At 34.0% G+C, this 11,916-nt stretch overlaps 1 long non-coding RNA gene across 1 annotated transcript in view; it reads left to right on the plus strand.

The window, feature by feature from the left end:
- Window positions 1–11,586, plus strand: part of LOC144225868 (uncharacterized) — a 262,417-nt gene extending 250,831 nt beyond the window's left edge. The window contains exon 4 of the long non-coding RNA XR_013333446.1: window positions 11,469–11,586. This is a non-coding gene — a long non-coding RNA (uncharacterized LOC144225868). The remainder of the gene's footprint in view (window positions 1–11,468) is intronic.
- Window positions 11,587–11,916: the final 330 nt, after the last annotated feature.

Genomic DNA, 11,916 nt, shown 5'->3' on the forward strand with positions numbered 1-11,916 from the left:
ATTAAGACATTGCCAGGTAAGCACAAGCTGATAAAATTTATCACAAGCAGAGCAGAACTGTACTACAAAAAATGCTAATGGAAATTATTCAGATTGAACGGAAAAAGATAACAGTAGAAAAACAGATCTACACAGAAGATGAAGAATGTAAGAATGGTAAAAACATGGTAAATATTTTTATTTTCTCATATCTTTCTTTAAAAAATAAATAATTCAAGGGGCACCTGGTGTCTCAGTTAGTTAGATGTCGTACTTTGGCTCAGGTCATGATCTCACCATTGCTGAGTTCAAGCCCCACGCTGGGCTCTGTGCTGACAGCCTGGAGCCTGCTTCCAATTCTGTGTCTCCTTCTCTCTCAAAAATAAATTTTTGAGAGTAAACAAATTTTTTAATTAGATTATTCAAAACAAGAATAAAAATCATGTTGTGAGGTTTATAACACAAATGGACTATTAAAAAGAAATCAATAAATTCAGAAAAGAAAAACAATGAAGGAGGAAATGGTAACAAAGATCAAACTGGACAAAGACAAAATAAATAGAAGCTAGTAGACTTAAATCTAACCATACTTAAATTACAGTAATATAGGGGCGCTTGGGTGGCTTTCATCAATTAGGTGTCCAACTCTTGATCTTGGCTCAGGTCATGATCTCACAGTTCTGGGATCGATTCCCAGGTTGGTCTCTATACTGACAGTTCAGATCCTGCTTGGGATATTTCTCTCTCTCTGTCTCTCACTCTCTGCCTCTCCCCTGCTCACATGCGCACATGTACTCATACATGTTCTCTCTCTCTCTCAAAACAATAAACTTTAAAAATAAAATAAATAAAAAAGTAAAATTACAGTAATATAAATTAATAAAACACTCCAGTTAAGATATTGAAATGGTTAGGGATCTGGGTGGCTCAGTTGGTTAAGTGACAGACTTCAGCTCAAGACATGATCTCACAGCTTGTGGCTTCCAGCCTCTCATCAGGCTCTCTGCTGTCAGTGCAGAACCTGCTTCAGAACCTAAGGATGCTTTGTCTCTCTGCCCTTCCCCTATGTGCATATGTGTGCACATGCATGCACACTTTCCCTCTCAAAAATAAACATTAAAAAAAGACACAGAAATTGTCATGATGGATACTGAAAATTAAAGAATGATAGGAGATATATGATATAGGCTACAAGCATAAAAAAGCTGGAGAAGCTAGAGTACTATCAGGCAAATAGAGTTCAAGGTTACCAACATTAATGATAAAAGAATGTATTCACCATAAAAACAGTCATCCTCATCGTATATGCACAATAACACAGCCTGTGTTACTTGAATTTGAAGCAACAAATCCAAAAGAAATGAAAGGGGAAACAGATAAATCCAAATTATAGTGATAGATTTTAATATTCTTTTGTCATTAACTAACAGAATTAGTAGACAAAAAAGTAGGGATATGAAACATGAAAAACATTACCAGTTAATCTGACCTAATTGATATAGACAATTCTTAGCTGATATAGGATACACATTCCTTTTAAGTCCCCATGAAGCATTCAGTAACATAGACCATAAGCAGGCCCACAAAACAAGTTTCAATATATTTTAAAGGATTGAAATCTTAGAGCATTTTCTCTGACTCAATGGAATTAAACAGAAATGAAGAACAAAAATATATTTGAAAATTCCAAATGTTTGGGGACTTTTTTTAAAAACCTGCTAAATAATTTATGGATCAGAGAAAAAATTTCCAAAGTAAATTAAAAGATGTTTCAAAATTAATAGTAATTTAAAAATTAAAAAACAAAAACCTGTGGGGTGCACACAGAACGGCAGAACTTGGGAAAATATAGAAAATGTGTTACAAAAGAATAAAGACTTTAAATCAATGTTTCTACCTCAAAAAGTATGAAAAGAAAAGCAACTCAAAGTAAGTGGAAAAAATGAAGTAAAATAAACATGTAAAATAAAGGCAAAGTAATAAAAGTAAAATAAAAATAAAAATGAAGCAAATAATTAAAACAGCAGAAATCAAAATAATGGAAGATGTGCAGACAGAATATATAAAAACAAAAGTTTGTTTTAGAATTGATTAATCGACCTGATAATACCTCTAGCTAAACTGACACTAAAAGAAAACATGAATTATCAATAATAGAAATGATAAAGGAACCATCAATATAATAATAGAGATATTAAACAGATAATAAGGGTATTTTTGAACAAGTTTATGCCAACAAATTTGAGAGAGAAAAGGAAGTGGACATATTCTTTGAAAGATACAAATTATCTAAACTGACACAAGAAAAAAATAGAAAATCTGTATATTCCTACATTTGTATTAAAAGTATCTATATAATTAAAGCATTTCTACAGGGAGATTTCCAGGGCATAAATCTTTAACAGGTGAATTATATCAAGCATTTAGTGAAAAAAATAATACTAATGCTTTAACTATTTCAAAATATAGAAGATGAATGAATGCTTCAGAAAATCAGAATCCTGGTGCCATAAAGTGACAAGCACTTACATGAAAATGAACATAGACACAAAAAGTCTTGATACAATATTAGCAAAAATAATTCAGCAACATATAAAAAGGATAGCATCATACAACAAAGTGGGGTTAATCTCAGAAGTACAAAGTTCAATATGCAAAAGTCAATCAGTTAAAATAATTTATTGCCTTAACAGAATAAAGGAAAAAAAATGCTCATCTCAACTAGTACAGAAAAACGACTTACCAATATACAACAGTATAGCAACAATTAATGATTAAAACTCTCAGCAAGCCAGAAATAGAAGGAAACCTCCTCAGTCAGATGAAAGGTATCAGTGAAAATCTCAAGTTGGCACCACACTTAATGGTGAAATATTCCTTATATTCTTCATAAGATAGAGAAAAGGCAAAGGTATTCACATATACTACTTCTATGTAATAATCTACCAGATTGAGCTCTCAGTGCAATAAAGACCAATAATAAAAGCATAGCATTTGAAAGGAAGAAGTAAAATTCTTTTCGCTCAGAGACAATAAGGTTGTTGACATAAAAAATTCTAAGTAATGTTTTTTGAGAGAGAGATAGAAACCACGCAAGTGGAAGAGGAGCAAAGAGAAAGAGAAACAGACAGAATCCCAAGCAGGTTCTGTACTGCCAGGGGAGAGCCCAAGGCTCAAATCCACAAACCTGTGAGATCATGACCTGAGCCAATATCAAGAGTTGAACACTTAACCAACTGAGCCACCCAGGTGCCCCCAAAATTCTAGATCATAAAAAAAAAAAAACTAGAACCAATAAATTTAACAAAATCATCAATATGCCAATATTTTAAAAATGAATTCTGTGGGACACCTGGGTGGCTCTGTTGGTTAAGCATCTGACTCAGGTCATGATCTCACAGTTTGTGAGTTTGAGCTCTGCATTGGGCTCTGTGCTGACAGCTCAGAGCCTGGACCCTGCTTCAGATTCTGTGTCTCCTTTTCTCTCTGACCCACCCCCACTCATGCTCTGTCTGTCTCTCTCTCAAAAATAAATAAACATTAAAAAAATTAAAATCAATTCTATTTTAGTAGCAAACAGTTGGAAAATAAAATATTAAAAACATTGTTTGTAATAACTAGCAGCAAATTTACACATACATGCAGGGAGAAATAAATCCAATGAAAGTTATGCAAGACTTCAATAGTAAATTTATAAAACAATGATGACAAAAATAAAGATCAAAATAAATGAAGAGATATGCCATGCATTAGAGACTGAGTATTGTTAAGATGGCAAGCAATTCTACCCAGTTGATCTGTAGGTACATTACCATTTCAGTCAGCATCCCAGCAGATGTTTTTACATGATTGACAAGCTGTTTCTAAAGTATATGGAAATGCAAAGGATCTGGAGGGGGAAAAAAAGCCAATCTTGAAAAAAAAAGAACAAGTTGGAGGTTTTACACAACCTAATTTCAATGCTTACTAAAACAAAGCTATAGTGATCAAATCAGTAAGGTATTGGGTTAAGGAGAGACCAAAAATAAAAGGAACCAAAATCAAACTCCAGGATAGACCTACATAATTTCCTTATGAAAGTATTTGATCTTTGCCAGATATGTCAAAGTAATGTAATGGAGAAAGAAAGCTTTTTAGCAAATTAGTGCTTGGAAAAATGTAAAATAAGACTAACACTAAGCTAAAACTCTCATACTTCTGGGAAGGAAGCAAAAGAAAATAACTTCAGGACCTAGGCTATCTGTTTTTTAGAGAAAATACAGAAAACCCTAACAATAAAAGGAAACAGTTGGTAAAATGGGCTGCACCAAAATTTAAAACTTCCCATCAAAGTCAAAGGCAAGTCGCGGGTTAGGAAAATTATTTTCAAAACATGTATTTGGAGAAGGACTCTTATCCAGAATATATAATTTCAACAACTTAATAATAATTAAAGACCAAAAAAAAAAATAGCTAGACATCAAGGAAATGCAAATTTAAACCATAGTTAGATGACCCTATATACTCACTAGAATAGCTATTAAACCACTTAGAACACAAGATTTGGCAGGAATGAAGAGGAATGAAACTCTTTAACATTGTTGGTAGACACAAAAAATGGTGCAACCATGCTGGAAAACTTGTAGAAGTTTCTTACAAAATTAAACACACACCTACCATAAGACTCAGTAATTTCACTCCCAGCAACTTACCCCAAAGAAATAAACCTAATATTCATAACCAACAAGACAGATATAAATAATCATAGAATCTTTATTCATAAAAACTCAAGTTTGTTTTGTTTTCTTAAATGCCCATCCACAAATTGCAGTGTATTCACAGGACAGCTACTCAGCAATAAAAATATGCAACTTGGTACTCACAACCACATGAAGGAAGCCAGATACAAAGAGCATGTACCATAAGATTTCATTTATATAAAGTTACACAACAGCTAATTAACCTATGATGATAAAAATCAGAACAGTGATTGCCTCTTTGGGCTGGAGAGGCTGATTGAGTAGAAAAGAGGTAAGACAAGATAAGAATTATCTTGGGTGATGAAAATATACTGTGCCTTGATAGAGATGTGGCTTACATGATGTCTGTATTTGCACACACACAAAAAAAATCATATTGTACACTTAAGTTCTGTGCATTTTGCTTTATGGCAAATATATCTCAACTTTAAAAGGAGGGGGGGAGATGAGCTATACCAAATATTAGGCATATGATTTTAATAGCTCCCATCTTCTAAGTATGTTACACAAACAAAAAAGAATAGTTAATATTCTTTTCCTCCTCTAGAATGAGGTATAATTGATCCTTCAATGTAACTGAATGATCTGCCTCTAAGACTGGAAATGACTGAGAAAAGCTCTAAATTTTCTTAGTTCCTATGTATATTTAATGAAACAAGCCTACCCTAAATTATCAGGTGAAATATATTTGAATTTGTTCTTAGCCAGACAGGGTCGAATTTTCACATTATATTCTAATGGTAAACGAAAGGTTATTTCATTCTTGTGCTAAATTTGATGCCAAGAAAATCAATTTTAATCATTTAAAATACAACTTGTGTACTTCCAAACTTCTTTGGTTTTCTGTTTACAAAGTGTTTCTTAAACCTTGACTACATTAACTTATCAACATCTTTTGTCTTTCAAATACTCCTTCATATCGTTAAATACTCCTTTAACTAATTGCAATTTCAAGTTTAGCCATTTTTGGACACACAAGTATGATTTAGTTTCCCTTTGATTATCTACTCAGAAATGTTAATTTCAAACATCTATTTTGCAGGTTTTCATTCCTAAAGTCAGAGGCCATTTATTCATTCAGTGCTGCCACCTTCCTATTCCATATTCCAAGGTGTCTGAGGCTGGTGATGAGACCTTTTAATATAGAACTGAGATTTTCCCGTCTGTATAACAGGAACAAATTAGGGCATTCATCTAAAAAAAGCAAAGTACTTGAATAGTGCAATCTCTGATGAAGAATGGGCAAAAATGGTACTTGAGTCCTCTAAATTAGAGCATTAGTTATTGTCCTTTAGAAAGAAAAAAAATCAGAAGAACATTAGACTGAACTAAATTGAACAGAAAAGCCAATAGTGAAGAATAAACTGGAAGGTGCTCAAATCAGGAGAGTGAAGGTGAATGCTGACAATATAACAAGTTTCAAAGGTAGGATGTTAACACCCAGGGATCTGAATCACATGACCCAGTGTACTCAGTTGTGCCTAATCCAAGCTTCAGAGTTGCTCAAGATAGAAAAGCAGTGTTCTCAATTCAGGCTGCAGACACCCAAGAGAAGCCGTTGATATCAGATGTAAAAGTGGGAGTTAGGGCCAAGACCTTAAGCAAAATGAAGTAAAAAGTGAGAAAATTATCTGAATAATTCAAGTTTAAAAGAAGTTTTACATAAGGTGGCTATAAATTCAGGCAAAGAAATACTTTTGGCTTATAATTAAAAAAAGTAGCTGTCAGCTTTTCCTCTATGAAATGAGGCAGATTAGAGGATTTGTGAGTCCCTTCTAATTACTAGAATCTATGTTTATTGCCTCAATTATCTGAATATTTCAAGCAAAGCTATTTGGGGCTTGGAATATTCATATAATTACCACAATTTTCAATCTAACTTTGCATGTGTGGACACAATCTAAATGGTGACTTGTATTCCATTTGGGAATTCTTTTTAGTTTGGTGGGAATGCCCCCAGAGAATACTCTCTGTGGAAACCCAGGGCTATGATACATTTATAGGGTTGAGCTTACGTGAAAACACAAAGGTTTGAATTCTATATGTTTTCTATATAATCAAGAGTTAAGAACTTAGGTGCCAAGATTTTGATTTTAAAATTCAAATATTTCTCACTTTCTAAAGTACCTCCCAAACTGAGGTTTTGAACGTCTAGTAGCTTGGTTGAACAGATAAACAATGGAAACTTTCCATTTCTGGATGAAATTAAGCCTTTCTTTAATAATTCAGAGAATTACGTATCTCAAATCCAAAACTAACATAGAAACATAAATATTATGATTATGTATTTAATAAAAGTAATTTATTTTCAGTACAATGTAATTCCAGATTAAATATAGAAAACACACAAAACCAAGAAAAGAGACACCCTAAATCTTTTTTTAACCAAGTTAAAAAAAGTGCATAGTAATCAGTTCTTTTAAATGCATTTCTTTTGTAAATCAGAAAAATCAAATCAAAATGAGGTCCCTTAATAAGATGGCTGTTTAATTACAAGTAGTTCAGAGAGACGCCAGAAGTATCTTTCACTTACAAAGGAAACTTCTTTAAGTTGAGGATTCAACTTTATTCCTCCCTGAATCTCCCATAACACCTTCCTCACAGGAAGTGTTCAATAAATGAGTCCTTATCTGAATAGAAGAGGGAGCATATTCTCATGAGAGACACTTAGCAGATTGTTCAAACATACTCTCCAAGGAATAACAGAATTCACATTAACGGTTCAGTCTCCAGGGTCCTTCCCAGACTGTCTGAATCAGAATTTGCAGAAAGGAGCCAAGGAATCCATTTAAAAAGCACTCTATATGATTCTTATGATCAAGCAAGTTGGAAATAGTGCAGTGTGAGATTAAACCTAAGAGAGGGTTCTGCAAAATTTCACGTTCTTGGCTTGACAGTTTCTATTGTTAAGGTCTCCATAATTTGGTCTTGGCTTAACTTGCCAACATTATCTCCCTTAATTCTCATACATTTTGTACAAGTCAGGCTGGTCTACTCACAGAAAGCCTAGTGGGTAGGAGTATGGCATAACCTTAAATATACTGGGGTTTGAACATCCTGATTTATATTAGAAATAGTTTTGTGATTCTCGCATCATTTGTAACCTAACTTGTTTCTATACACATGGATTTTGTTCTGATTAATAGGTAGCTCATCTACCCTGCACTTGACACTTTAATTGGGAGAAAATGTCCTGGCTCTTCTTGCAATGAAAACAACTAATCTAGACTTGCACCGATGCCTGAAGTCAAGCCAACTGCTGACTGTCCCTCCACTTGATTTCTTCCTCATGATGTGAGGCATAATTATATCACACACTTAGAATGGTGAATGCTTACTTTGCCAATGGTCGTAGTAAGTGACAACCTTCTAGTTTTCCTAAATTATTTTTTTCTTTTATAGTTTATTGTCAGGTTGGTTTCCATATAACACCCAGTGCTCATCCCAACAAGTGCCCTTCTCCATGTCCATCACCCCCTTTTCCCTCTCCCCCACTCCCATCATCCCTCAGTTTGTTATCAGTATTCAAGTGTCTCTCATGGTTTGCCTCCCTCCCTCTCCTCAACTTTTTCCCCTTCCCCTTCCCCATGGTCCTCTGTTAAGTTTCTCCTGATCCATTTATAAGTGAAAACATATGGTATCTGTCTTTCTCTGCCTGACTTATTTTGCTCAGCAAAACACCCTCAAGTTCCATCCACATTGCTACAAATGGCCAGATTTCATTCTTTCTCATTGCCATGTAGTATTCCATCGTATAGATAAACCACATCTTGATCCATTCATCAGTTATTGGACATTTAGGCTCTTTCCATGATTTGGGTATTGTTGAAGGTGCTGCTAGTTTTCCTGAAATTGTAAATATGATACAAATAAAGTATCTGATTGTTATCTCCCACTTCTACAGAGACATGTCACCTTAGCACTATAGCACCAATTTCTGATTTCCTAACCTTGGCACCATTCAGATGCCTGGATGCCAGACTCAGGATGACTATTTAGCTGTGACACAAGAAGCACTAACTGCTCTAAGAAACCCCAAAATCCCCAAGGCCACAGCTGGTATCTTAATATTTATGTAAAGGATACGACATGTCTCCTGTAATATTTTGTACTTTAACTGATATGACCTTTTATTTAAGTACTGCGATATTGGAATTACTAACCTCTGCCATGAACAGAAAAACTCAAACTAGATGGCTCTGAAAAAGAAAGTCAGTACTAAAACCACACATCTAATCACATACCAACTGGGCAAAAGTTAAGGCAAAACTTTTGTTTGGATAGCCCTTTGTACGTCATAAGCAGATATGCTTAGGCAAGAAAGTAATTAAACCTCCCTGAGATCTAGTAAGATGAGAATAATAATACTAATACGGTTGTTTTGAATGAAGTCCTTGGAGTAGATATTAACACATATTAGGAAATCTGTATTTGTTAGTGTTTTTCTTTCTTTTCCTACATTTCCTGAATGTGCCTTTCTTTTTCCAGTTTGAAGATTTGCTCATACTAAGCTCACCTCATGAAGCCTATTCAAATCAGTTCAGCCCTCAAGATCCAATTAAAATCTCATAGCACAACCCCTCTGCATTTGTCTACTCACTCTGTGCCACAAGAATCTTTTGATATGCTAGAATTCATATAATGTTAATGTTAGAAAATAAATTAGGCTTTGGGATGCCTGGGTGACTCAGTTGGTAAAGCATCCAATTTCAGTTCAGGTCATGATCTCACAGTTCATGGGTTTAAGCCCCACATCCAGCTCTGTGCTGACAGCTCAGAGCCTGAAGTCTGCTTCGGATTCTGTGTCTCCCTCTCTGTCGGCTCCTTGCCTGCTCGCACTCTGTCTCTCTGACTTTCTCAAAAATAAATATTTTAAAAAATTGTTAAAAAGAAAATAAATTAGACTTTAACCAAATATTGATGTACATTATTGTCTAGCATATTGCAGGTATACATTTATTTCACTGATTGATCTTATAAGGGAAGGGGCAATATCATATACTTCTGTATATCTCCCAAATGCAAGTACTGTGAGGTACACAAAGCAGAACAAATGAAATAAGGTAGCATCTGCTCATGCTCTTTTAAATTCAAGAAAATATTTGCTCTCTAAATCAAAGACAAACTATAAAATATAAAAAGACAACTAGCTGAAGGGCAAAAGAATTTTTTGAACAAAACCGAATGAAATGTGGTAATAGCATAAGAAAACTAATGATGCCAAGCAGAATTAAAAATCGCAAAAGGTATTGAAAGAGAAAATTGAATTGAATAGAAAACTTTAGAGTGTAAGACAAACCTTGTTAATTTATCAGTTGCATTGTTTGTGCCAAGCAATATATTGTATGACTTCCCTGTATTAATGCTCCCCATTCTTAGTAGGAATGAAAATATGGTTGGAAAAGAGGAATTTCTTCTTATCCAACTCAGATATTTCCTTGTGAATTTACCAAAGAGCAGCTCTCAACTCTTTAGCATCATTGTCTACATTGAAAAGATCACAGTGTACTTTTAAAAATTGGCAGGAGGCCGCTGGTAGAAATATACACTGATGCACCCTCCCAGTGGGGAAATGAAACAGTGTATACAAAAAGCTTTATATGTGCACATCTTCTTTGATCCAGCAATTCCATCTTGAGAAATTTACCCTAAAGAAAGAATAACATCTGTGTTTAAAAAACAGTGTCCATGACAATTTTGTTAAAATGGGGAAAATATGGAGAGAGCCTAAAATATCCTCAATATGGAATTAGTTAAATGAAACACCAAGCTTCCATTTAAAATAATGTCAAAAAAGAAATGCTCAATGACATAGAAAATATTTATAGTATCTTATTAGTGTAATAACCAGGTTATGTTAAAATATTATATGATTCTCTAATTTTCTGCAAAATATAAATTTATCCCTGTTCACGGGAAATAGTTGAAATTGCTGTATGAAGATGACAACCACTGGTATGAAGAATTATGGACAGAAATTTCTTCTTTGTGATATTCTGTATATTTAAAAATTCTACATATTTTTACTTATTATATTGTTATATTGACATCAAGATACCTTAAAAATAAATTTCAGTGAAGAAAATATGTCGGTTATACAAGTGAAACCTTTCTATATCTCTAGTTCCATAGTCCTATCATTAACAGTATTATTTGGCATGATCAAAATAGTGAGATAAAATTGACGCAATACAGATATTGAATTGATTTAAATGTAATTTTAAAATGTTTAAATAATGGCATTAGTCTCCTTTAATGGGATGATTTAACATATGTCTAGAAAGAGTGACAGAAAGGAGAAAAATTAAATTTAAATCAAGAAATATATTAAAAGGTGCCAAAAGAAGAGCACAGTATTTCTCTATCTAAACTGTTACTTGGGAAATTAAAGACTGAAGATTCCCACGTGGGAATTGACTTCAGATAGTAGAAAGTCATAGCATTGTCATTAACATGCTGTCAGCCCTTTTTACCCTGTTCTGTGGATACTTTTAGTTTTATGAGCTAGATAGATAAAAAGTCAAGGCAAATAGGATGAGACAAGTTAGTAGACACTATAAAAAATGTAGTTTATGTTAATATTTACATCAATCAACTTGTCTTAACACATTAATGAAATGAAAGCGTATAACAAATAGAAAAAAATGTATTTACTTTATTTGATGCCTAGTTGTGTGATCTATTCTTCATGGAAGTCTAATAAATTGTAATCGTTGACTTTGAACACATAATGTCTCCCACTTTTTGTAGGGGAAAGCGGTGCAGCCAAGTTTGCGTAAACAGATAGACAGAGGCAACTGCATAGTGGAGCTTTGTATTGGTATTGCAAAAAACAGAAGCCTAGAAAGAAGATCAGGCCAACAGAAAACTAACTGTGAGTATACAGCTATAGGGCTTCAATGATTAGGAAAGAAGCTCGAACAGAGAGGCAAATGTATTCTTCTGAGAGAACCCATACTCTCTCCAGATGTTGCTAAGTCATAGAACTGGCATGCAGTTCTATTAATAGCTGAGGTCATTCTAACAGGTCCTGGAGAACACTACAGTGATCCAACAAGAATCCAGATATTCTCTTTTGGTGCATTTACCAGCCATGGAGGCACTCTTCCAAAAACACGAATAAATAAAGAGCAATTAAATCCACCCACAGATGAGTAGAATTTTTTGTAACAAATAAAAAACATAGGGAAAAAAGGAG

The sequence above is a fragment of the Crocuta crocuta genome, unplaced genomic scaffold (assembly GCF_008692635.1).
Source record: "Crocuta crocuta isolate KB4526 unplaced genomic scaffold, BGI_CrCroc_1.0 scaffold131, whole genome shotgun sequence".
Classification (NCBI taxonomy): domain Eukaryota; kingdom Metazoa; phylum Chordata; class Mammalia; order Carnivora; family Hyaenidae; genus Crocuta; species Crocuta crocuta.